The sequence below is a fragment of the Bombus vosnesenskii genome, unplaced genomic scaffold (assembly GCF_011952255.1).
Source record: "Bombus vosnesenskii isolate JDL3184/JDL3185 unplaced genomic scaffold, Bvos_JDL3184-5_v1.1 scf7180000014621, whole genome shotgun sequence".
Taxonomy (NCBI): domain Eukaryota; kingdom Metazoa; phylum Arthropoda; class Insecta; order Hymenoptera; family Apidae; genus Bombus; species Bombus vosnesenskii.
In genome coordinates this window covers 450,985-478,619 of record NW_022883555.1, presented here as the reverse complement: position 1 = coordinate 478,619, position 27,635 = coordinate 450,985, and the positions used below count along the sequence as shown (strand labels likewise).

Sequence of the window (27,635 nt, the reverse complement as noted above, 5' to 3'; positions counted from 1 at the left end):
TTAGTATGAATTACGAGCTGCCAGTATTTATAAATGCCTATACGTACGAGCAACGAGTTTAGCAATAAAACGAATGGAATCTTGCAATGTGTTTAAGTAGCATAATCACGTAATCGGTAGAAATAACGTTAGAGTGGTTTGACCCACGGCGGAATCAAACTGACCAACATCATCGAGACTAATTAACACTTGATCTCCAAACGATGAAATATTAACCAAACGCTTGAACAAAATAAGAAGATAGTTAAGAAATGGAATTATCAATTTATTTTGTTCAGTGACTCGTTAGATATTCCAAAACTTTAATTCTTCCACGGAAACTAAGGTCTAAAGCTTTAAAAGTGAAAAAGAGGGCATCGCAAATTCTAATCCTCCCAGAGAACAGCTATAAACTTTCTCGGAAACGCTCTTAAATCTACGAAATCAGCGCGACGTCTGTCAAACCTCGGAGAGGTCCTCGCTTAAAGAAACAAAGAAGCCTTCTCGAAACAGAGATGTAATTCAGCTAGCAGATTAATCATCCCGAAAGGACAATGCAAAGAGAGGAAACGGTCGTTTAACGAATGAAATTACGCCACGCTCGAAGCCGCCACAAATGGCGCGTGTCTCTTCGTCAAACATTCTATTTTTGCCGACGTCGACGCTGAAGAGAACAGGTGTCTTCTAGCAAGGTCGAGCTTGTTTCTCGTCGTGTTCCCGAAAGCGATTCGACGATTTTTCCTTTTTGCTCGGTGCCTTACCAGAAGACAAAGGTGTGTCTCGAGGTACCCGGCAACAAGAAAAAGCCATCCAAGAATCGCGAGCACGCTGTGCCACGCGCTCTGCTTTCGACCCTGAACTATGGACCGTTCGTCACGCACGGAATATCGGGAAATGACGCGTGTCTCGTGTCATCGGTGCTGTTTGTCTTTGAAAATTGTCGTCGGTCTCGCCGGTCTGTTTGCGAATTTTTCAACATTTTATTTTCATCTATTTTTGTTGATGAATTGACGATTACAATGTATCCATGATTGTTAGTGACTAATTTGTTTACTTAACAGTTTATCTAATTACTTAGCAATGTTGTTAAATTTGATTATCTTAAAGGACTTCTTCTATTATAAGTTCCCGAGAAAATCAATTTGTTCTTTTTTGTATTTACGAAAAAGATTTGTAAATGTTTCCGAAGCATTGACAAATATATTCACAAAATTCTAACAGAAAAGTCGTATGCTTGCCTTGTAAAAGATATTATAGAAGGCAATTGGAATATTTAATCTTCGTCTCGAATAAGAAACCAAACGACGTTTAAAACTCATTCATCAAAAGAAGAATCGTGCAAAGCAATTCTCCATTTACAACTGAACCTAAATAATTCTTCATCCCCTGAAACTTCTCAAGACGACCATTTCCAAGGAAATGTGACGCGTCGAATAATATTCGTTCGCAAAAGGAGCAAGAACACGTCGGATGGCTTTACACTGTGATCCAAAAACGAAAACGCCCCTTTATGTTACTTATTCTAGTCGAGATACGAAAGACAACAAAGGGTGCAGAGAATCGTCTGATCCTCGCGGAATAGAGCGGCTCGCGTTTTGACTGACGGCCATTCGCCACGCTCGAATCATCAGGAAATGGCGCGTGTCTCGTACCTTCAAAGATGTTCTCTCAGCCGTTTAGTCGTTAGTGCCTCTTTACGAGCACCTCTCTCCTCTCGAGGATCCGAGAATTCTTCGTGGAATCGCAAAGAACGTCAGGTGGCCTGAGATCTTTATTGGAAACGCAGCGAGAGGACCTCGCGCGTCCATCGAGGCGAGAGCCTTCGTGTAACTTACTGCCAAGGTCGTGCACCCGAGGAATTTCCTTGGAATTCCATAGAGAATTTTCGATCGGACGAGGAAAGTCATTTGTAAGTTATTAAAATTGTTCTGCTAAATTATTAAACAAATTATAACCCGTAGCATCCGGGAGGCTGATATTTTATTATTCTTTCTTTCTTTTTCCATTTTTTATTCGTCGCATTGACAACACAGCCATTAGCGACGGTTTTGCTTGCGTCTAAACCTCGTTCCATGTGTCCGTCGAGTTGATAAATTTCACGAGGTTTTCTCTGCTCTGTTCCGAATCGAATACTTTCTTTAGTTCTTGGAATCTGTTGCGTACTTCGGATAGTTTTGTGCATAATATTTTACTGGTGTTCTTAACGTTAGATTCCGATATAAAAATATGGAAGAAATTTAAATATTATACAAAATTGACATCAAAGTATTGACGAAAATATCATTGAACTTCCCATAAAAGAAACTTTGCGGTAGCGAAAACTCTACAAATTTCAGATTTATTTTGTCTGCGGACTTTCTAACAAATACTCGGCCAACAGCTGACAGAAATGACTACATTTATTTCCATATGGTAAAGGCAGCCATCGTGGAGACAGAAGTGAAGACATTTAAAGGATCGTAGAAGTCAGAGTAGTTCGTTAAAATCACAGATCGGTATTTCACCATCTGCTTTTAAATTAGTTTGTTTGACTGTTTCCTGCATTCCGGTACGTGTTCCACCGTAAAAATTCTTGATATTTACGTTCACCCTTCTTTCGGCCATAAATTTTTATCCCGGCAACGTATGCTTCGGAAACTAGACGCGTTCCTACTGCCCGTGTCAACAGGAACAACTTTATGGAGTGTTCATTATATCATGAGAGAAAATTAGGGAACGAATTCTATAGTTCAGCTAGTTTTTTGTTTCCATTCGTTACAAACTTCGTCTTAGGTATTTTTTAAAACGTCTCTCTATAGTACCACGTTTATATTAAAATCGTCACCTATTCATTTCAAAACTATTCTACGAATTAAATTAATCAAAATTGAAATAGATCTTTACGCGAAAATCGAGGAGATTTCTGGAAAAAGGACTCGTGACAAAATGATAAACTGAACATGTATAATGTTGGAAATTTCAATCCTACCTTTTAATAGTAATTGCGTTGAAATTGAAAATTATACTGGTTCTTAAAGAACCTTCTCTTTATATTTACAAAATAACGAAAAATTTCATAATTCGACTATTTTACTGAAAAATACACCACAGATCTATGTTTCCTTGCCAAAAAAAAATCTTCTCGATGATTCATTAATTCAATGCCTATTCCATGAATTAAATTAATCAAAACTAAGGTGGATTTCTATGCCAAAATTGTTTTACCTCTCGTTAATTGGATTTTCATTCTCCGCTGTGTTCCGTTCCGAGGAATGAGAAAATGGCGTCGCGTGAAAAGCAGCAGGCGCGAAGATGGAACCACGGGAAATAGAGACAGCAATTGGCGCGTGTCATAACGTTTTAACGCGTATTACGATGTTTGAGCCGGTCCCTGTCTAAATATTGGCTCCGCACTGGCGCGAGTTTGCTGAGCAAAGACAACCGGCTCGACTGTTTGACTTTACTTAAAGTCCACGGATCCCGATTACTGCCTACTCGTTACCTGCTTTACGCGGCCGCCCCGTGTTAACAAGTTTGTCACACAATAAGCAACATATCGTTTCCGAAAAATGAAGAAAACCGCCGCTCCGCCATCTCGTTCCTGCGCTAACGGTGTCCCAATCTCAAGATCGGTGCCCTCAGGATTTCGATACGTTTTAATCTATATGATATATTTTTATAAACGTGTCTGACTATTTTTCGATCTACTTTATGGACTTATTTAACAATTATTCCAGCTATTAACATTCATAACGTTTGAATTTTAAAACCTCAATCCCTGCAACAGCGAAAAGATATGTTTTCTTCTATACTTCAGAGCTGCATTTATGTAATTATTTTCTCCCCAAAACTGGGAACGAGGGCGTAACAAATTTGGTGACAGCTTCGTTCGAGAAACTGCCGATAATTTTCCACTTATTTCTCGAAATTCTATTGTATAAGATAAAAACTAATCGTAAATATTAGGTTGTCTGAAAAGTGTCTTTCTTTTACAGACACGTCTTTTACAACAACCCATTTTTATACAAACATGAAACCTAATCTGTCTTTATTTTGATAGAACGAAATGGATCATACGTAATTCCTGTTGTTGTGCATCCATTGTTTCCTTATAAAACGAAAGAAACTTTTTAGACGACCTAATACCTACATGTAGCACAGATGTCCTTTAAAACACAGTTCACGACAGAAATTCTAAATTCATTGAAAAGATTAACAAGATTCCTACAAACCTCTGATGTCTCCTTCAAACACTGATAAAGAATAGGATACATTAACGTATCTGCCCTATTCGTTAAATTAAAGCGCAACGGACTGCCACAGATCCATAGAAATCTAAAATAACGGTTCAGAGAAACGTTTCATAAATTTTCTTAGGAGTATGAATGAACGACCTAAAACAACAAGATGCTTTCATCGTCCCAGGAAACGGAGCAAATTCAGTGAAGATCTGGACGATGAATTAGAACGGGGTCGTAGAGATGACGGAATCAGGGACAAAAATTAGGACGCTTTGACAGGCTGCTTAGTAGCGTGGCTGTAAAAAGCTTGGCCACGAGAACGGCCAGAGGAACAGGGGACATAATTACAATGAAAACATCGTCGACCCCGTCGGCTCGACGTCTTTTTGCCCGTAGCTTTCTAGTCGCTGGTTCCCTCGTCAACAGAGAAGGAGAATAACAGGCTGAGAGAGGAGGGAACGAGACCGATTCTATTTCGAATCCTGCTGAGTGCCAGATGACTCGTGGTACATACGCTTTTGCCTTCCAGTTCTCTTCCTTTTCTCTTCCTTCCTCTTCCTTTTCTGCCTCTTCCTCTTCTCTTTTCACCATCGAATCTTTGCATTGTTCACTTTCGTTCTAACTTCTCCCTTCTAACCTCTTTCACGTGTCGTTTCTTTCTTAGAGATTCGCCTTTTTTATTTCCATTTTCCACACTTTTATTTGGCAATGATCTTTTTTTTTTGTAGCGGTTGGTCGGAGATTCTTTTGTTTGTTCTGAGAGATTAAAAGAGGTCCGGTAATTTATTGTCACGATAAATTAGCCAAAGCTGCTATAAATAATTCAAAATACGATTTTGCAAATGAAAATATAAATCACGTAGTTTGCCAATGGAAGTTCCCTCGGATATTAATGGAAACTAGTCTCAGAAGTTGCTATTCGACTTTAGAATTGATCAAGAAATTGCAAGGTATAAACTTTCGTAAAATTTAAGAAATTAAAAAATATATTTACGTGTGTTTTTATGTCTTTTTATTACAATCGGAGAAATTCTTTAAGTAAGTGTTAACAAATATACCTTTTCATTTACCTTCATGTGCGTATACACAGATACTTACGTATAAGTGAAGTATGTATCTCCATTTCGGATTCTTAACAGAAAGAAAACAGAAGAAAATATGTTTCCCACGCGAGGATTTAATCTTTTAACCCTTCATTGGTGTTCATAACAAATTCATCTTCTTCATTTACATAACAAATACCACGTCAGTTTTAAAAAAAGTTCACGTAGAGGCTATTTACCACTCGAAGGATTAAACGTTGATATTAGAGTATTTGTGAAATTCGTGTTTATGGATTCTGGGTTCCATTTTGACTCGGTACGAGGGGGTAAAATTTTTACGTCGTGTTCACCATTTATCCCTTCCGTTATACCGCTCCGTTCTCCAATTAAGCTATTATTAATTTCTCTTTCGGAGTTCTTCTCGCCGTTCCTCTCCCTTTCCACGCTTTCCAGGCCTGAAAGTCGGCGAGGAACAAGGGACACGGAGGGAGGACCGACAGATAAAACTCGAGTCGTTAACTCGTCACGCCGGAAACCGACGCATCTATCTTTATCTACGGCCCGTCTGCCAGCAAGGCTGGCTTCTTCTTGAAATTCCTTCGGCCTTCGACGATTCCTTTCCCTGGTTCTTTCTTCTCCATTGCTATGAGAAATTTTCCGCTAAAACTAATTCGCTGATACTAATTTTATCGAGGATATCGACATGGAAATTATATTAACTCTTTGAAACGTGTAACAAGTAATGTTTCGACGTTACTAGCAAAAGTACAACAAATTTTGCTTTTCAAATTCGTACTTTAATTCAATTTCAATGTTGTACTTTACAATTAAAAATAGAAAGACAAATTTGCTACTTTTTAGAAAATATTTATATTTCGGAGTACTGAAATTTATGGTATTTAAAACAATATTTCAATTTTCTCCAAATGTAATGGAGAACAAAGGATGGAAGATAAAAGAGAAATGAAAAATTAAATGGAAGTATTTCTTCAATTGTGGTTTACAGCAAGTTCCAAGAATAGTTCCAATCGAATAACCCAAGTTAGTTAATGATTTATCGTATGTACAAAAAGTGCTGCACGAAATGTAAATAGAATATATTTTCTTAGCCAATTTCTCCTCCACTTAAATCGTAATTACAATAATTTTGTCCAATTACATATTTAAAGTTCGCAATCTTCGCGTCTTTACATGACGGAGGCAGAATAAAAAGCAGTATATTATTATTGATTTTAATTGATGAAAAAGGAAATATTAGCGAGTTCAACGCACGTTCTGACTTATTTTTGCAGATAATCTGGTATTTATCGCGACCTTCGTTACGTCTTAGTCGGTTTATGTTCGACCAGCAGAAAAAGAAGGGAAGCCGGGTGAAGTATTAAGGGTCACAAGCTCATTAACGCGACTCGTGGTAATGAGGCGAGCGAAGCGCTGTTCAGGAACATCTGCCGGGTTTCCCTGCCGTTTCGTAAAACGGAGAGCTGGTCGAAAAGGAAACAGGATTCGGATGAAAGTTCTTGGAATTTTTTGGTTTCCCGCTCTCTTCTGCTGATTCATCAGTTCCAGCGTTTCAATAGTCCTTTAATAATTTAAAGAGCGCTTTGTATGTCTTGGGAAATTATTATTTATTTCGAAGAAATCTGAATATTCGCTAGAAAAAAGTCCTCGGATTTAGAAATGGTCAATACCATTTATCTCCAAAGCATAAAATTTTGAAATAATTCGAAATGTTTAATATTGCAACCTTCAATTATATGGTTTCAAAATCTGCACAGTTCCTATACTTGCAAAACTCTTAGCAGAGTTTCAAGTTCTCAAGACTTCCATAAAAATATCAGATTCCTCAAACTGCAGAACATCGTTCAAAATAATTTGCAAGTCGAATACAAAACGATTTTATTACGTCAATTTTAACTCCTAAGGGAGTACGTAATCATTCACAAATTAATCACGAAGCTATCAAGTTTAAAAACACTACTATTTTCAATATAGAGCACTCTTCGTTAAGGTAGTAAGTAAGCAACGTTAAATGCGAACGAATAATAAAATATCTCTGAATAGATATACGATCCAGTGATTCTAAAATTCTTCTAACATCCAAAGCTAATTTCTCAATTAAAATTAAACTCCCAAAATATCTCTTTCGTCTCCCTTTTCGGAATCAGTCTTCTCTAAATCCTCCACGATTAACAACACCAAGACTAAACGAACTTCTCACGTACCTACCGCTCTGTCGCGAAGCAGACAAGTAGACAAGAAGTTTCCACGAAGATACGACGAAGCTTCGCTAATCACTGGAACGACGCGAAATCCCACGTTGACAAAGTGTCGGCCGTCTCGAGACGACTAAACACCAACACCGGCGAGGGACGAGTTTCGCGGCTTTGCCTCGGATTAAGTTGGGAGCCTAACGCTTCCACGGGGTTTCAGGTTATGATATTTATTCCCTCGGCTCGGTGAGCCACGGGATGATCGAGAGGCAAAGGAAACCATATGGACGACGCGGCACGCGCTTCAAACGCGGCTACGAAAAGAAAACGAGCCAACTATCCGGCGGTGAAAATGGCGAGGAAATTTTTTTTCGACCCGCGCTACTGAGATCTATTCTTGATTTAAGCTGGTCGAGAAAGGAGGAAATAGATCGACTAACGTTGGTAGCGATCGAAGAGGCGGTATACGCTCTAAACAGTTGACTATAATGAGAGTCGACAGGTGTCGTGCGTGGGTGAAATGTGTTGGAGTTCATCCGCGATGTTATTAATTCGTGAGAGAATGATTATATTGGTAAAACGTTCTTTCTCGTGATATAATTGATTGTAATTAGCTTTCCTGCATACAGAGTGTCTATTGCACATAGTAATTTGAGTTATTAGGCAGTTTAGTGGATGGTTAGTAGTATCGGCTTGATATGATCAGACAATGTTTAAAACAGTTCACAGGTTGAAGAGAATATTTAACTTTGTTAGTTTTAACATTCGAACTACTAGGTTCTTTGGTTTAGTTTTCGGTTTTTTTGGTTTTACAACTGCTAGAAATGTGCAGGTTTTTTTGGCAATATTAATGTTGGCTTTTGTCAAAGAAGGAAGGAATACGATATACATACATATGTTCTCCCTTCCCATTTTCATTGTATAAGTAATTCTAATTAATTCCATAAATTGAAAAGCAGAGAAAAGCGAGTAGATTCCAAAAGCGGTATTTTCTTATATTCGTATTGAAATTTCTACAAATAAATCATTTCCTTTTTCGCAAATGGAGTATAAATCACGTGTTTGTATTACAAAATTGAAACAAAACAATAAAGTCGATTAATTCGACTTATTCGACAAATTTTTATGAAGAAGTGTTTCTTTCTCATTAGATTGTTAAGATTAATATCTTTTTTTTTTCTATAATTAGTGAAATACGAATGTTGATATCGGAGATATTAGGATCGTGGCGCTAATGGAAACGCACACCGTCAATTTCAGCGATTTTCTGGTAATTTCGTGGACGCTGTCCGCAATTCATCTCACTAAGGTTGGCACGATGCCATGGACGCCTCGCGCAACGAGCGTCGAAAAGCGCCACGAGAATTTCTTACCGCGAAAAGTCGTGAAACATCGTGGCACGGGGTTATTCTCCTCGTTCATACGGATATAGTCTTTTAAACGACGTTTTCACGGGGTCGTAGTTCATTCGCGAGGCTTTATATTTAGCGTTCCTCACGACTGCTCGAGTTCATCTTCTTTTCGAGCTTCCTGACAAAAGCTTTCTTGTTTAGTTACAGACAAATTATGAAGTAATCTGTGATGTTACACTTTTGAGAATATTACACTTATAATATATACGTAATATTGAATTAAGAGTTGATAATAATAATAGTAAATACACTAATTGTATTCGATTCAATGTCCTATTAAATTTGAAGTCGATTAAAATAAATTGCTTATTTCATTCGTATAGCTTCTAATGACCTATATCTAAAACTTAATCCTTATGTCCATCCCCGAATTCTATCTTACAAAATCTTCAATTACTCCAAATTATGGCAACCGAATAACAAAATCCACGTTGGAACCAAATTCATTTCCAAACGTCTAATTCTTATTCTCGCTTCCAAATTCTACTTATGATCTAGAAAATCTTCGACTCACCTATAATAAGTTAGCAAATAGTTAATACTATACTGAATAAATAAGTCTCAAACCTGCTCATAACGACTAAAAAAGACATCTATGCAAAGACCAAGTTGCTTACAAAAAATATACCCTGATAAAGCTCAATCCCGTTTCCAAATTCTATTCGTAATCAATAAAATCTTCAATCCCCCAAACTGCACCGGAAAAGGCAAAACCTATGTAAAATGCAAATAAATCTAAAAAGAGCCGAACACTATGCTGATCATCCTCCTTATAACCCGCCAAATCTTCAACCTCCGCGGATTACACGTAAGAAAGCAAAACCCGCGTGAAAGCTACATTGATCTGAAAAAGTCGTTCACGCCGTACGATGAATCGCCGCACGAAGGAAACGTGTTCTTCGTCAACAACTCTCGGTAAACGACTCATCGAGCGACAGCTCGGCCCATAAGTATTCCCTTAATCGACCCGACCGTCTCGTGAGAACTGGCCACAATGTTTTCGTGGCCGGCTGAACGGCCTCCCCTTTCCTCCCTCTCCTCGTGGAACACCATGGACAGGGCTAAATGAGGGCCTCGTTAATCAAGATATTTACACGCGTGCACGGTCGCTGTGGCATCGATATGCAAGCCGTGGCCGCGGCTCGATCGAAGCCGCTCCTTCGTTGAAAATCCGGCCTAACGCCGCTCTGCGCTAGCGCGTTATTTATAGGCTATTCGAACGCTCCGTAGCGCCTCGCGAGTACGTGAGTCTAATTCATTTAAAGCGGATACACGCAGTCACGGGGGAGAATTCGTCCATAGGGGGAGACACGGGGAGATGGCGCGTTTCGAGAGCTCGTTACGCTGGAATGTTTCTTCGATTAGCATATCGAATTAATATTACACAGGTCCGCTGCGTGGTCCGTGTTAAAACGCGACGAATCACCAGAAAGGAGAACCTGTTGCGTCCTTTAACGCACGAAATTGCTTTGAGTGAAACAGAATGTGGACAAAGGGTTTTATGTGGTTTAAATCGGTCGATAGATACGATTTGGAAGATTTCGTACAGTTGATAGAGATCGTGAGTGGAATGAAAGGAATACGTCAGTTTTAATTGGCCAGAGAAATTTGTTTTTAGCGAGTTTAAACGGCGATTGTACGGTATATGGAAGATGAAGTCGTCGGCGAGTAATTGGCGATGTTCTGTTTTCTCGTCTCGATAAAATTATTCGCACACATTCGTACTGGCATCAGGCAGTCGTTTTCAATAGTTGCGGATTTGTGTGGCACTTGTTCGTGGCTAATAATCATTTCCGATTACCGATTATTCTGTAGATTACGTTTCAGACGTATTGCTTACTCGATACGACGTAAAATTATAACTTGACTTTGCATATTTAGCCTATAACGATTACGATATAAAGTTGAAACTTCATTTTACTGACTCTTAAACGAATCTTGTCCAATTTAAGGAACGATCGGTATATAAAGAAATTATAACGAACATAAACGAGTAACACGATCGATTAAGGAAAAAGAGGAGTAACTTGCTCCCAATGATTCCACTTTCAGAGAACTTTTTTGGGATTAAATGAGCGATCAGCGAAGGCTCCTTTTTTCTTTTTCATTGTGGCCATTAGCAGTTCCTCTACGAATGACGCAGCTTACCTGTCTTGTCGCGGAGATGCGACGTTAATGCGCTTTTTGTGTTTTCGCGAAAGAAATTTATCGCGCCACCCGCTGGATTTATCGCGCCTCTCCCTGCCATCGTTTCTTCTAACCCTTGCAGTTACGAACGACGAGCGCACTCGAAGATCTTCGTTGGAAACTTTCTGCTTTTCCTTTCTTCTGTTATTTTTGCGAATATAACAATCGATCCGAAACTACGCGATATTTCATACAGATAAAAAAAGGGTGAAAATAAAATAATTCAATCAAACAAATTCAGTAACCTAAAAAATTTCACTTTCTCTTATCGCAAGCTAAAAAATCTCAATTCTTCCCATCCTAAACCGAAAACAAAAAGGATTCCTCCTTTTTAAATTCTACCTTCGCAAATCGAAAGATTCCAATTCCTTAGGTCGCAGACCAACGAGTATCAATTCCTACATCGAAAAACACAAAAATTCCAACTCTTTGCACCGCTAACCAAGAAACTCTAATTGTCCTTAGCGTAAATCAAAAAATTCCACTTCCTACCGCTGCAAATCAGAAAATTTTCTTCCATACACCAAGAAACAGCAACCTCCTATATCGTAAATCACTTTAACACAAAAAAAAAGAATTAAAATTCCAATACGTCCACAAATCCGCAAGCAAATTTCCGAAAGCGGCACGTCCCGCGTGATTAATTAACATTCTCAAGAGCGTATCGCGCGTGGTTAATTAAACTTCGCGCGATCACGGCGCGAAAAGCGTCGGAAAACTAATCTTTCTCAATTACCAATGGAACGGAGGCAACCGTTGGTCCCTTCTGGCTTATGTCCATGGCGCCCCAAGGCTTTCCTCTCGCGTGCTGATCAAACGGCCCCTTAAATCACCGGCCACGCTTTTCCCCTAATTAACGATGATCCGCTCGTCAGAGACGTGACGTGGGGAAGAGGGTGGCGCGTTCCTCGCGGCCGATTTACACGCGAGATTCGACTACCGTTCGGTGGTTTTTCAGGGATCCTACGCTGGATGGATACGTGACGGGTGTACGGTATACACCCCCGGCTCGGTTTCACGGCATAGAAAACCTTACCGGCTCTTTGTCGCCTTATTCCTTTTCAGGTTTCGGTTAAAATCGACATGCAGGACAGGCAACCGTACGCTTCTGTCGCCACGACAGGATGCGACTGCTCGTCTCTAATGAAGTAATTCGTGCGCAAAAACGTCGCGCGGTACACGGTGAATTATTCATCGGCCGCGGGATCGCGCTGGAAAACGTTCCGCCCTGTAGGCGAGGATTCGACTGCGACTCGAGGACGTGGCTTTTCCTTCTACGTGGCGTCGTGTTATCGTTTTCTTCTTGCGCATGCGGGGATTGATTTTAAATTGGTTGTTTGTGCCCGTCAATTAAGAGTGTTTTGTTGTAGTGGTGATTAGGGCGACGAGGAAGAGTGGTTATTAACGTTTAGAATTTAAATGTGTATTAATTTCTTTAAAAGGATAATTACAAGGTAACGTCGTATTTAACGTTGTTGCTTTTTCATATTAGATGAACGTATTAATCGAGCATGTTCTACGATCATGCTATATCGATCATGTTAGCCGATAGGAATTAATTATATTTCCTATCTTTAAATTAATATAGTCTGTATCAAACTAAGATGTATAATTACATGTATGTATATAATGGAGAATTACTTAAGAGGGGCTGAAGATTTTATATTTTCGTTCTTTTGTAGCATTATATAAAGTGGAAGAGAATATGTCCTTTATAAGAAGTTCAACACGTGTCAGAGAAGGATTCGATATGGAATTTATGAAGCTACGTCAGACCCTTGGGCTGTCGGTTATTGTCAGCAGCTGCCATATAATAACGCTTGTTTACTGTGCTCGATGATTGATATCTCGTACCAGCTATGCATATCAACACAATAAATCTTGCGCGGCAAAACAATTGGGATTCACATAGTTTATGTGGTAATACTTTTATCGCGATTCAATATTATACGCTGCTTGGAACACTGTGCAACTAACTATGACGAAAATCCTTCATGTCTAATAGCCTCCGCTTACTTTCTATCCCGAGATTAAGTACTTTGTCCTTTGGACCATACTTTATTATTTCTAATACGGGTTCATTCATTTCAATCCGTCAACCAATTATTACTTTCGCTAGCGAGGATTATTATTCGCAGGATTTTTATCTTATTTGTTTAAAATAATACCGAATTGTTCTTACTATTAGAACTACTAAAACAAAGTCCTTATACTTTCACTATACGCTGTATTATAATTATAATTCAGCTTAATATGTTTCCGATAAACACAAAAGTAGAAGATCTAACACACGAAATGATACAACATTAGGATTAGAGTTGCTGCTGTATCCTTTAATCGCGTCAATAGACTTCAACATCATAAAAATGATAAAAACTTTCGAAAATGTAAAAAATTGTTAAGGTCTAACATCGCTAGTCGATCGAACGACCTTACCTTCTTAAAGAACCTAAACATTCGATCGTGGAATCACGACTACCACTCTCCAGGCCCAAGCAAATACACAAAAAGCCTAGCCGTTAGATCACACAATCCCATTTCGTGATCCCACGATAAATCACAAACTCTCCACCTTCTCTCGCCTCTCATCGGCAACAATCACACCCTATCCGATCTCCGGAATTGACTCAATATTTGCGCAACGCGTTAAGACGTTGCCGAAGAATAGCCAGGACACATCGTCGAGAGACATTCCGTGCCGTGTGGGAAGTAACGATCCGTGGAGATGAAAAAGGGACGAGGCAGAGCGGCGCGGCGTGCAAGTTCTCTCTTCGTGGCAGCGGCGAAAGAAGATGGAGAGGAAAAGAGGGGTCGAAGGAGGGACAGGCCCCAGGTAGAGGAGGAACGAATATCGTGGGTACACCGAGGGCCGTGACTAATGACTCTATTGACGCTCGGACAGAGAAGTTGGAACCAGAGGAGAACCGAAGGTCGTTTACCGGCACAGAGGAACCGACTCTCCGCTTCTCTCCGCTTCGCTCTAACTTTCTCGCTCTTGCTGGAGTTTCTCGGGGCCATCGATGACTCTCGATGGCCTCCTCTTGCCGAGTCGCTCGTTATCTCCGGAGGAGCTTCGAAAAGGAAGGTCAGAAAGTGTCGCGGCTGACCTTTCGGTAATGAAGCTAATGCCGAACTCGACGGGTGGCTGTGGACCAACGTTTCTCACCATGGTCACGCTTCTCGTGGCTGGCTTTTTCATCTTCCTTTTTCTTTTTCAGCTGGACAGAGTTGCATCGATGGTTATTAGATATCGAGATCGCTTTGTAGCGAGGGAACTGAGGTAGCGACGCAGTAAGTGATATAAGTGCTGGGCGAGATTTTTGATAGTAATCAGACATGTGCGTTTGGTAATTTGGTATGTTACTGTCAGTCGCGAAAGTATTTGTTTAAGGTGTAAGGTGTTGTATGAGAAAAGGACCAATTAAGAGCATTTTAAAGGCAAGATAAAAGTTGTACATGAAATATTAATATAATCCATACCTAGTTTGAAAAAATGAGATTGTATGAATTTGCAATGATCATGTATACCGCATATGCTATTCGACGAATTATTTCGTAATGTTCAAGCAAAACTACTAGAAAAATCCTGCGAAATTACAGAGTAGTAAGAACAATCAATAAACTCATAGCGAACAAACCATTTGCTCAATAAGTTCAAATAAACGGACTTCCACTAAACTCATCGTACCACGAGATTTTCACCCACGTCCAAACAAAAGCCGAATGTCCACTGAAGCAGAAACCATGTCGAATTCCAAAAACAAAAAACCCTTTCAATCACCCCTGTGCATACAAGAAATCGATTTCCAAATCGCTCACGTAATTCCCCTTCAACGAACGCAACAAAAGATGATACAACGTCTCGAAGAAGCAGAAAGAAAAAAAATAGCGATCCAGGAGAAAAACACTCGTTTCATTAATCCCATTCACCCCGTTGCTCGATACGCGATCGTTCGAATCGAATCGCTTTTTACCCGAGACGTTTCGCCTCGTCGAAAGTTTCGCCCTCGTGGTCGGAAACGATGAAGATTTTAGTTATGCCCTTCCTCCCCTCGCTCTGCTATTTCTCTCCAAATTGAAGAAGCCGCTACGTTTTGTCACGCTTTTTAGGCAGAACGCTGTAACGTGGCCGTGATTGCCTCGTACAATTACCTTCTCGGCTGGTTCTCGCTGGGTTCTCTTTCTCCGCGTCACCTCCGCGGGCCCCATCGGACCCGCTCGTTTTTCTATCCCCACCGGTGTGTACGCACACCTACAGCCTAATGTACAACACGGTGCGAGCAAGGCATAAAACGACCAGGCCCTCTTTTTGCCCGGACGCCACGCTTCATTCCGACCGGGCGAAATTACCGGTCGTCTCTTCCTTTTGGCAGACCGAGAGAGAGACCCCGGGCAAACCCGTCACCCTGCCCTCGATCCCGACTCCCATCGCACTCTATATACCCGCCAACGTCGGATTAAGTTCTTCTGGGAGCCTCACGAATTTCTTATTCCCAGACAAGTATCGTCAATTTTTCGTCGACGTGAATTCATCGATGTGAATTCGTTGTGAATTCGTGATCGCTCCGTGTTTATACGTGCACGGAGTTGCCTAACCTCTCGGGTCACTGGCAATATCGCGAATAAAATGCAGCCATTGTGCGTTGCACAATGTCATACACATTTGGTGTAGACGTCTCAGCAGTATAACTCAACTTTCTCCTCGGAGACACATCTAGTGTCTACGAAAACGTATCAAACGTAGCCTATCTGTGCTTTTAAACAACCATTGCTAAAACATATATAGAACGCGTGTCGAGGAAAGCTTTCATATTTCGATTTATATTTTCGCTAGTGCGACTAAAGAAACGCAACTTAGGCAGAGATTCGTTTCACTCTTTAGTACCTTGGATATTTTATACATTTTTCTGTATTACATATATCCTGCGCATTTCCCATAAACGCGTAAAGATCCAAGCTGTAGCGATGACTAAATTTATGTAACAAATAACGTTCTTCGTAAATTTGATAAATAATGACAGAAAAATGTAACTTCCAGTATAACGGATATCTACATAAGTCAGAATACTTCAAGTTCCGCCGTCCGAGAGTTAAACAATTCCTGCCCCTCGTCCCCGCAACTCGTCCTATTTCAACCACCCCACCGCCCTCCGAAACCAACGTTTCACTAACATAACACCGCGAAATCAATCAGAAGCACCTCGGGACACACTCTCACCGATACATGAGTACAGCAGAACATACACTAGCGAAGAACCGACTGGAAGAAGGATCTCTCGAAACGAGTTCGAAGGCATGAGGATCGCGTGTGCTGGAGGAACGGAACAGCGAGGAGCGACCAGGGCTACGGGGGTGGGGGATCGACGCGTCGTCGTTAATTTCCTCGAGGATCCCACGAAGCAGCGTGGCCGGGCGTCGCGAGCGCGAACAGCGTCGTAATAGCGCGGCGTGTGCTCGCGCGAAGCAAGGTCGACGCGAGTGCGAGCTTACAACATTCCCCCGTTCTCCTCCGCCTCCAACTCATTCGATTTCTTCCTTCGTCTCTTCGCCATCGTCCTCCTTCTTCCTCTTCTTCCTCCCTCGCCTCCTCTCGATCCACCTACCCCCGTCGTGGTCGCGCTAATAAAATGCTGCACTCGGCTCGTACGCTTCGCGCTCGCTCCTCTCGCGAGAAGCCCCTCTTTACATTTACATGGCCGGCTCCTCGAGGCCGCTCGCGAGGACATCGCGCTCATGAATTTATCCCGTGAGTCGTACGGAGAGGGAGGAGGCACGAGATGATAGCCGGATAACGTTGGCGTATCATTGGACCAGTTCTTGGAGACGCGAAACGCGACCCGCACGGTGAATCGAAATGGCAGGAATTGTCGGTGTGTTTGCGCTGCTTCTTTTGGGTTGGACTGATGGTTGTTGCTTAGTTTGTACAACGGAGGTGGGTGGTTCGAGAAGGTTAATTGTTTTGGCGAGTTGACTCGTTGAAGTACTTCGTTAAGTGGGTGCAAGTGATATATTCTTATACATTGTCAGAAACTCTGTTTTGCTGAAAATAAGCAAGAGATATTTGAGAGTGAAACGACTGAAAGCATCGGCGTGTATCTTTTGTTGCTTCCGAGTTGAGCTGAATTGGTGGTTTTGTAGTGCTGATGGATGATCGAAGGAGGTATCGTTTCGTGGAACGAGTTTATGATGTGCCGCACAGAGTAGGTGGAAGGATGTAAGTGATATCGTTACGTGTTTCAAGAAATTTTATTTTGTCGAAAATAAGGAAGCGTTCAAATATTTTTTTAAGTGGTACTAGAATTGGTTGAAGAATAAGTTGAATAGATTGTGAAGAAGATTAGGTTGGTAGTATTAGAACGTGGAATAACAGTAACGTTTCCAGAAACAAATTTATTAATGTCAGATGTAAGTAATTATTTTTTTATTTGCCTGAGAAAATTGTATATGCAGAACAGATTACAATATATTAATGGTAATTAAAGCAATTTAAGTGATACCAATCAACCTTTTGAGGTGCAGCTGCCGTATATCGAATTACAAAAGAACGACTTCAACTTCCTACTAACAGCCGTTCGTATCGAACTGGATAGTGCGTAAAGTAAATGTCTGTAATGTAATTCAATTTACCATGTTCTTATAAATGTTGTCAACCTCTTTCCTCTACCAGTAACTTATAATATAGCTGTCAAGAAATTCCAGCAATTCTCGAGAAACCATGTGTACAAGTCACAAATAAATGTAATATGTTTCGTAACATTTTTTAAAGGCAGCAGTATCGAATCCAATACAGAGTCCTTTTGGATCGTTTAAATTCCAGAAAGCAAGCGAATCGAACGCTCCTGCATCGTGATCGGCCATTTTCCCCTCGTTGAACGGTCAACCGAACCGTCTGGCCGCTCGTAAAGCCGGTTGATTTATTCAACGGATCAGCGTGGAACAGCGACTAATTAGCGCGATTAGCTTGCGCCACACGATCTTCGTATTCGTACGCGGTTGATCGTTTCGCGGTGCATGAATGGACGCCTTCGAATAGTCAGACTAATACCTGAAACCTGGCCGATCGAGCAAGTAACGAGCGATCACGTTGAAAGGTGAGTAATATCTAGTTACCACGAGCCGTTCCACACGCTTCGTCGTATTTTACGAACGAGCACAGCAGAGGGACTCGATAGTAACACACGACCGATCATTATATCGAAGTTGACGCGTCGTTGCCTTTCAGCGAACCTGACGGCGAATTAACGATGAGACCAATTAACGATGGAAGAATGAGGAGAGCAAAGTATGGGAGCGAACGGTTTTTTAACAGAGATCGAGGAAGGTGGTTGAAGGATTCGAAGGTTGGTGGACGACGTTCTGCAGCTTGAAGATGAATAAGGGGACTAATTAACGAAGGTGAACGAGCAGAGGTGACTATGAAAGATAGGAGGATGTTGTGTAGGACTGTTTTTCACAACCAATAACGATTGTGATATTTCTGTATTGACATATCGTAACACATGCAATTACCATTATATTTCTTTTAATCTGCTTCTTCAACCATTGACGTAAGCAGTTCTCTGATATTATAAGTTATAGCGTAGAAGAATACGCACGATGTAGGTACAATAAAATTAAAGAGGATATCGAACCAGTTTCATCTAACGTCACAAGGACCTAAAAAAAAAAAAAAAAAAAAAGAAAAAAGGAACAGTGACCCCTACGTCCAAAGATAATACATAATTCACACGTATCATAAAACACCTCAAACTCCTAATCTCTTCAAATCGCGCATCAACCTAAAATTTCCTACTCTGCAAAAATTGGAATTCCTAAAAACCGAGTGCCTCGACTCCGCTCGTTTCCCATCAGAATCGCCAATAGTACGGTTAAGGAACCAAAGAGACGATCTCGGAGCTGGCTCGTTTCCCAAACGTCTCAAGCTCGACCCCTTGGGGGCTCCACCCCCGTACGCGCCGCGGAAAGGGGCATCATAAAGACCCGACTAAATTACACGACGCGCCATCGAGCGCATTCAATTAGAGAGGATACTTTACAGCGAGCAAGCGAGGCAAAACGCGCGCGTCCAGGGTTGATCCGCCCCTGGTGTGTACGATCGCGCACAGGTTGCATCCGGACAGCGCATAGGTGCCCACAGGCTCGTTCGTTTGTGTAAAGAGAGGATATCATACACGCAGGGAATGTGTACACGTGTGTGGGTGCATTTCGTGGTAGAAGGTGGTGGAGGTGGAGGTGTGTCGACAATCAAGATTACGTGGGCGGATACACGCGCAGCCCAGCGCCGCCGGCCTGACTCTGTCCTGTCCCGCTTCTTCTTCTTCTTCTTTGTCGTCCATCTCTTTCTTCATCTTTTCTTTCGCCTTCGTCTTTTGGTCTCCTATATCGTTCCTCCTTCGCCTCCATAGGTTTGTTTCGTTTCACTGTGGTTCGTTCCATGTTCTGCACGGTCCTCCGATGCCTACACTATTTACAATTCCCGCGGCGTGCCATGCAAGTGCGCGCATCAGTCGCACGCTTTAGGGCCACTCTAGATCACTCTCCCTCTCGACCACTTCTCCGATTAACTCGCATCCTGACGCACAGGATCCGTGCTGACGCCGTGCTTCCTCGTTCTCCTCGCAAAGCGGAATGCGCAGAACTGTACGTGCATTCTGGTGAAGGGAATGTGAGATTAGGAAGGTACAATATTCGCGAGTTAGGGAATAATTAGAGAGAAGATTTCTTCTGCGGATTTGTTGAATTTTGGGGGTGTGAGGTTACGAAGAGATTCGAACAACGAAGTCAACTGAGTTTTTAGCGAAATAATTTTTTAAGGGTTATAAATATGTACGTCACGACTGGTATCAAAAATACAACAAACAATTAAGTATTAAATCGTTCCAATCAAAAAATGAAATTACCTAATACACGATTGTTTTGTCATTATAGAAACAACGATAAAAATCTTTGAAACTTCAACAGTCTCGATAGGTGCCTTAATAGTTACAAGAAGAACTATACACGCTAATCTCTCATCCTCTTCTAACATCTCGATACACCCAAAAACTGTATAATCCAATATAGAATTAACTCGTCACTGAGCGATGACACCATTGAAAACAGCCAGCCAGCAAAACGTTACACCATATACAATTCCCCTTTCATCCAGCCCACAAACGACCAATCCCAGTCTTTGTTCCCAGCCATTCGTTTGCGGGAAACCGCGTGTTTACGCGATTCCATATTAAATCTGCGTGGGTGACCTGCTTCCCCCTTGTGTCTCCCCCCTTCCCTCTTCTTCTGTGTGGCTCGGAGAAAAAGGGTGCTCCGACAGGGAGAAAGCGGGAAACAAATGAAGGGACGAGAAGCATAATGGTGCGGTCGTGAAACGGGGAAGGGTGGGTGGAGGAGCCAGGAGAGGGATAAGAAATTGGATAAGAACGTAAGGAGGAGAGATCGGTGTGCGCGCGCGACTAAATTTCTGCCTGTCTGCGTGCGCGTGTGCGTGCAACAGGGCCAAGGGGGACCCGGCCAAAGAGAGGGGGGAGGGTGGGAAGGGGGATGGAGGCAGGTTGGATCCAAGGTGGAGGATTTATGAACGACCGAAACAGGCTGCGAACCCTGGTCCCCTCGCTGTGCCAGCCTCCGCCTCTTTTTGCTTTGTATTTCGACCTTAGCGCGAGTAGAGTGTATATATATATATACACCTGGTTCTATACTCCCCCGTTTCTCTGGAACACTGCAAAAAATACAACTTTCCTTTTCTACGTTTGGACTTTCGGAGAGCAGTATAGCGAAGTGTATCGCGCGACGTACGACTGAGTAGCGAAGTTTTCTGGAGTAAGATCTTTGAAGAATTCCTCCTTCAACGCGCTAGTTTCTTGAAATAAAAGTCCTTCCCTTGACTCTTCGTATTTCGGATAATAACAATTCTTGCGAATTTTCTCTCTGATCGTTCATCTCTGGGAGAGTAAGAATTCTTGGCGAATATTTTCGCGAATCAGAATCTTTGTAAATATTTTCTTCAGCTTCGTGTCTTTCGAGGATAAAATGTATATATAAAATGTACGAGCTTTTTCCCCGATCTCCAATCCCTTAAGTGTAAAAATTGTTATCACGGAGTAGATTTATCGATCTCGATCAGGTTGATGTAATGACTTGAAAAAAGACCGTTCGATGTCGAGGCTGGTGTTTGGGAAACCGGTAATAAGCCTGGCGGCCAGGGCCGTTCCGTAATACGGAAGCACCGCGAGCAAAGATCCGCGATAGGGGCTACCATCATCGGCTCCCGTCATAATTCCGTAATTCAAGGATCCGTAGGTTTATTGAGACGGCAGCACGGACACTCTTAATTAACGCGGGGCTACTCTCGCCGCGGCCCAATCGGTCCTCGGGATCTAAAATCAATTTAGATCCTTGCTGCACGATACAGCTTCCCCCTTTAGTCTCCGCCGTGCTGATTGTCCGGGTAGCATCGAGAGAAGCGAAGAAGAAACGCAAAGAGAGAGAGCAAGATCAGCAAGGGGCACACACGCCGTGGCCTACGGGCCGCAATCTACGAAGCAAGGGACGAAGATCGACTGTAGAACCCAAGGAAGAGTACAACATTCTGAAGCCGGTGTATACTCGTTCACAGAATCTTCCCCGACGTTGTTTATGACGTTAGGAACGTTTACGATCTATGTTCGATGCACGACTCTTAAGCGATTTATTTCAATTTCACTTTTTGGTAATCGAAGGAGAATCAAGTGATCTCTTTACCATCAATCTTACCTTTCTTTCCTCTATAAAGTTCATTTACACAGTTTGGAGAATTCGTTACACGTTCAAAAAATTGACAAGTATCATCAATCTGACTCTATCACCAAGAGCTCGATGCTCTTGGCAAACACTGATAGATATATTCACTTCAAAACGGTGCCAAACGCGAATCTAATAGCTTCACCAAGAATTTACTACCATTTTCATCTCACCAAATCTCTCTCTCTCTCTCTAACCCCATTCCAACCCCGAATCTTTAATTTTTCCACCAAATCCGCTTTGTTAGATCAAAAGGGCGAAAAAGGGCGATTCGCAAATGATTTACCGTAGGAACATCGTTGAAACAACGATACGATATATAGAAACGCTCTTCCTCTGATTAACCATCCTTTTACTATAACCAACCATTACCTTCGTCTCTACTCCAATCTCTTCATCCAATTATCTCCATCAAACGAACCTCCGCCACAAAGTGCCAACTTGCCTTCTGCAAACATCGCTTGCTCCACACCGTCCACATGCGTCCATGAGCCGATATCTCAAAATTCATACGTCAAAGAGTCGCTACCCCCCCCCCCTCCCCCTCTCCTCTTCAAGGGGAGAGAGTTGAACACACGAGCAGTAGGACGAGTTCCCCGCGAGCGTAATAACTTAATTACGCGATGGCTTGGCCGGATAACGTTCGGGTGTTGAGCGTGAGGGCCACGGGAGGTTAAGACAGGCCCACAAACTTTTCGTACCGCGCGACTGAAGGGTTCAGAGTGGGGAGGACCCGTGTGCTTGTGGACCCAGAAACGACGAGGTGAGGTAGAAGGGCCGCGGACCGGATTGTGGGTACTACGAGAAGCGTAGGCGTCTTGCTCTTTGGCCCGCGGGGGGTTTTTTGTGGGGCGGACAGAGCCGCATTCTCTTATTTATTACCCGGAATATTAAGTTACCCACGTTACCACGGGGCACCGCGAGGCCCCCATGGATTCTAACCACCAGCACCACCGCCAGTGATGGGCACACGATCCTCTCTCTCTCTCTCTTTCTTTCTTTCTTTCTTTCTTTCTTTCTTTCTTTCTGTCGAGGTTTCTCCGGTGATTTAATCGCGCCCAACCTTCTACCGATCGCTTTGGTGAGCTAGTGGAATTTAATCGTTCATTAGCCGGATGAAGTACGTTCGTTAAGCGAGCATGCAAGAGGTTAATTGACGAATTAGCTTGAATTATGGTATTGGTGGCTGGGTGATTGACGCGTGAAAATTGTCCATCTCGTTTGGGTAATGGATGGTTAGCGAAGATGCTGAAAGGGTAGATGATCGTGGTGCTCGTTTGACGAGCATTGTGCTGGATGTTGAATGGGTTGTTGTAGGTTTTAGTTAAGCATGTGTAATTAGGAAAATTTTGGGAAATAAGGTTAGGGCAAGATCGATATAATGAATCTTACGATAAGGAGTTTATTAACATGCTGCTTCAAGTTTCGCCGCCGAACAGTTTTGTCAAACACGGCTCATTTACATGAAACGCCATTCGGACGAGATAAAACTCGACGTAAATTATGAACTCTTCAAGTATCAACGTTCAAATGTCAAGTGATTCAAATTGACATAGCCATTCTCGTTTCTTTTGTATTCAAACTTTTGTTTGCGGTCTTTTAATAATTGACTCATTGTTTTGTGATATCGGGTCATACTCTTGATACTTCATGGCTGAATTTATTTGCAAAGAAGAATTACATTCGAGATGAATCTTCAACTACAATCACAAATGTTGTTTAAATTTTTATTTTTGAAGACCATTATCATTCAGATTCTCGTATTAGCCACAGATACATTATTCGGCTAAATGATAAATATATTTCTATCCATTAAGATTCATCTTAAGTTTTAGTATATGATATCTTCTCTACAAAAACACGAGAAGAAATATCTTTGCATCTTCTCAAAAAATGATTCCACAAAATATTCGGTCATTCAAATGTTAGTCAAAACGTATTAGCATAAAGGAATTTCGTTGAATGCGAAGATATAAACTAGTTTAAATAAAATATCGAATGTGACTTGGGCCACACACGAATGCTTCCAGAAATTAAACCGAAGAAATTAAGCTAAATAAATCCTACTTGAAAAAAGAGAAGAATTTCCAACCTAAAAGGGAAAAACATCGTAAAGACGGAATGACGACGAATTATGTTAGAGAATACACAGAACGAGAACATTACTTATGTTATACATTTCCCTGGGACACGGAGAGCTCGTTCTTGAAAAATAAAGACATTTAAAATCCCTTGGCCTGGCCTCGAAAACGATGGAACGGTGCCGCATTATTCATCGCGGCCGATCGCAATTTCCGTTCGTCAACTTTGCCGTTGGTGTGTTATTACGGGGATAAAATATGTGTTCCCGCGTCTAAGATCAAGCCGTTCCTTTTTCACGCGTCTAAAACCCTCCTCCCTTTAGAGTACACTCGTAATTTACAATTTAGACCCTTCCATTTCCTCTGTAATTACGAAACGCCCGGCAATCCCGGTCGCTTTATGATACGAACCGGCAGATGTTCCCGTCCAACTAAGTCGCACGCAAAAACGCCATCGAATCTCGCGCGCGTTCCGGCCTCTTCTTCCACGCGAAGAAGATTATCACCTCATCGCGCTCGCGCGCTCGCGCAAAAACCGCGACGCGACATGGGACACGACGCTCGATCGTTGCTTTTGTTTCGTCATTAGAATGGCAGAAGCTGAGATTTATGTCGATGATTCTGCGACGATTACGTCTGCTAATAATCGTATTTCATTCTTTCCTTCGATTATAGAGGAACGTTATGCATAAGGATGCATAAAAATCGAATAACGAATCGTCGTACGGTAATGATAGCAATTAGAAGCGAAATAGTACCGTGGATGGTGAAGACATAGAATATAAAGATGAAGGTAGATGAAAGTCATTTGGGAGTTAATCGAAGGTAATTCCAGGATCATTTCGAAGGTAGTTTGGAAGTTGATCGAAGGTCAATTGGAGGTAAATGCAAGGTAATTTTCAAGGTTAAGCGAAGCTCGTTTCAAGGTCAATCCGAGGTTGGTCGAAGGTTAAATGCAGGCGAACAAAAGGTGACTTCAAGGACGATCAAAGGAGATTCGAAAGTCATTCCAAGATAGATTAAAGACATATTTCAAGATGGTTCTAGGTATAATCGAAAGTCATTCATACATAATTCAAATTCTGTTCTGAGAAAAAAAAGTGGTCTGAATGTCTTTTCCTTGTGTCTTAATCATAAATATGAGTTTTTTTGTCTAAATCATAGATTGAGTCGGTGAATACGGTATAAGAATGATAATTATGATTTCCTGATTTTTATGTTAATTGCTAGAAAATAAATACTTTAGCACAAAGATACAACAGGGACGACCTGTTATATAAATCCATGGAATTTTCTAAGAATCATAATGATAAAAATAATAAAAAATAATAATTCTCCAAGTATTCAGGATGTCAACGAAATTACATATTTAATCCGAACAATTTTTAATCACGTAGGATTGAATTGTAAAACCGAAAAGTATGACTTGTCATCACGTTTTGCTCGTATAGTCTTCATATATAAAACCTACTGCAGCAGGTGTTTCGCACTGCACCGTGCGAGGATAACATAAAAAAAGAGAGTACCGTAGAAAGTCGAATTCAAAGGGTTGACCAATACATACAAGAATAATCCATGGAAGAAACCACCAACGGTGTCCTCGGACCATAAAAGTCTACCCTCAGCCTGGACTAATGTTCCTTCGACAATTAACCAAGTTCCAAACTTTTTTCGCGTTCGCATTTTCGGGAGCAGGTGAGAGGACTCGGGGAGCAACCCTCGCTGGTTTTACAGCTTGGTCGTGAAGAATTCGTATGTGAGTACCCATACGGAAAGCAACGAACGTGGAAGGTGTTCAGCTGGTCATTAAGCCCGGGAAAACACGAGAGGTGTCTGGCAATTAACGCGGACAAAAACTAAACCAAGTTTCGGTCTGGGGACCCTTTGCTAAATCGATCGAAATGCAGGTCACCGATAACACATTGTAAATTAATGACTTCTATTGGTTACTCGGTAAAAATACATTTTATTTCCATAGAGACTAACCACATTCTTTTGCATTTTATTATATCGTCAATCTCTTTACTGCGTATAAAACTTGTAGGAGTCGTCGAATACCAACATGACCCAAAATCCATCGCAATCAGTTATTACATTTAGTGCAACCATACTACGTCTTATAACGACCATCTGTAACCATATTTTATCTTATGATAAACTAAGTACAAGTTCATGGTATATTCGCTCCCACGAAACGGAAACTTTAGAAATGTTAAACTCCGAAGAAGTGGAATCAATGGAAACAAACTATACTGTTTTAAAAACGTCGATAGACTTCGAAATGAAAATTCGATCGACTATCGATCAGGCACGTCATAAAACAGGCAACACCTGACTCAATTTAGCCATTCTCAGCCTATAAAGAACACACGCTACAACCAGGAGGCACGTTGTCGGAAATGTTGTCAACCGCGTTTTATCCGGGTTCCATCGATTTCAGAAAATCTTCTGCAGCTCTCCCCATCGGCTCGTTACCCATCACCATGGAAGGACCATGTCGGACGAACGTGTCCAAGAAGGTGGAGAATGACGAGCAGCGAGTCGAGCAGGATAAAGTCGGCTGGCAAGAAAAGAAGAAGACGAAGACGCAGAAGAAGACAACGAAGACGGGTAGAAGAAAGAGAAAGAAAGCAGAACAAGGGAAGGTGAGGAAGAAGGACAGCCAGGTTGGATGGAGGCAGGAATGCCAGTGCGTGGGTCTGTTGCCTCTTAGACAACGTTGCCTCGAAGCCGCGTCTCTATCAGCCACCATAAATAATTCTCCAAGCTCGTCTTTTCTTCCTTCCACTAGCGAATGGTATCTTCCTCGTGCTTACACACGGTGTTTTTCGGCCACGCTGTGAACACGGTGGCATCGCTGTGTGTCCGTGGACCGGTTGGACTAGAAGCGTTCGTATAAGCTGGGCCCTTTAAAAGAGATAGCACTCGAGAGATGGGGGGAAAAAAGGAACAGGTGGACGAGGAGCCGGGGACCCTCTTCTCGAAGCGACGTAGCCTGATCGAAGCTGCATCGAATTTGGCTTCGGGTCTTAATTCTTCACGGGACCCGCGCCTCCGCTATTTTCTCTCGCGTCCAACATCGAAGGCAGGAGGTTATTGCATAAGCAAACCGTTTTCTGAAAGCCGTGGTTGCGTCAAGATCTCTTTTTACCAACCGTTGCCGAATTTTGGGAATCCTTTGGCTCGAACAAAATTTTTGGGATTACAATATGAAAGTTCGAATGCGTTTCACGTGTATATTGAGTACCAATAATAATCTTCGACGATTTACTATTTTTGAACGTACATTACGGTATTGTAAATTATTTTCTCCCATGAATTACGATAGCTTGAACATTAGAACGTTACATTTTCGTATCTACGGGAAATACATACAGTACAGATATATTAAAATATTTTCTGGAAGAAAATTCTAATATCATGTTTTAGTATCTAAAGAGAAAATACTCTACGGGTAAACTAACTCACACCCTTGTATCCAAACTCCCATTACACTCGCAGAATCCTTACAACATCATCATCAGTCACAAGCAACGGTCCAAAAAGATGATCGAAAAAGAAAGGGAAGCGGAGAAAAAGTAGAAAAATCGGGGATCGTTGACGCATACACCGGTGTTACGCACGTACACGCACCGCAAGAAGCGCGTCCCTCGTTAGTGCCACTAATTACGAGCAGCCCTCTCCCCTCGCCAACTTCTCCTTAATGAGCACTGAGCACTCTAGC

General features: G+C 41.8%; 1 protein-coding gene and 1 long non-coding RNA gene across 4 annotated transcripts in view; one reads left to right on the top strand and one right to left on the bottom strand.

The window, feature by feature from the left end:
* LOC117240333 (transcriptional activator cubitus interruptus) overlaps positions 1–27,635 on the bottom strand; it is a 145,801-nt gene that overhangs the window by 24,282 nt on the left and 93,884 nt on the right. The gene's annotated exons all lie outside the window — the stretch shown is intronic.
* Positions 16,756–18,555, top strand: LOC117240334. 2 transcript variants are annotated; one of them, XR_004494662.1, is made up of 3 exons: positions 16,756–17,265; positions 17,869–18,142; positions 18,274–18,555. It is a non-coding gene; the product is annotated as an uncharacterized LOC117240334 (long non-coding RNA). The 2 variants fall into 2 exon arrangements; XR_004494663.1 differs by lacking the exon at positions 16,756–17,265 and adding an exon at positions 17,595–17,789.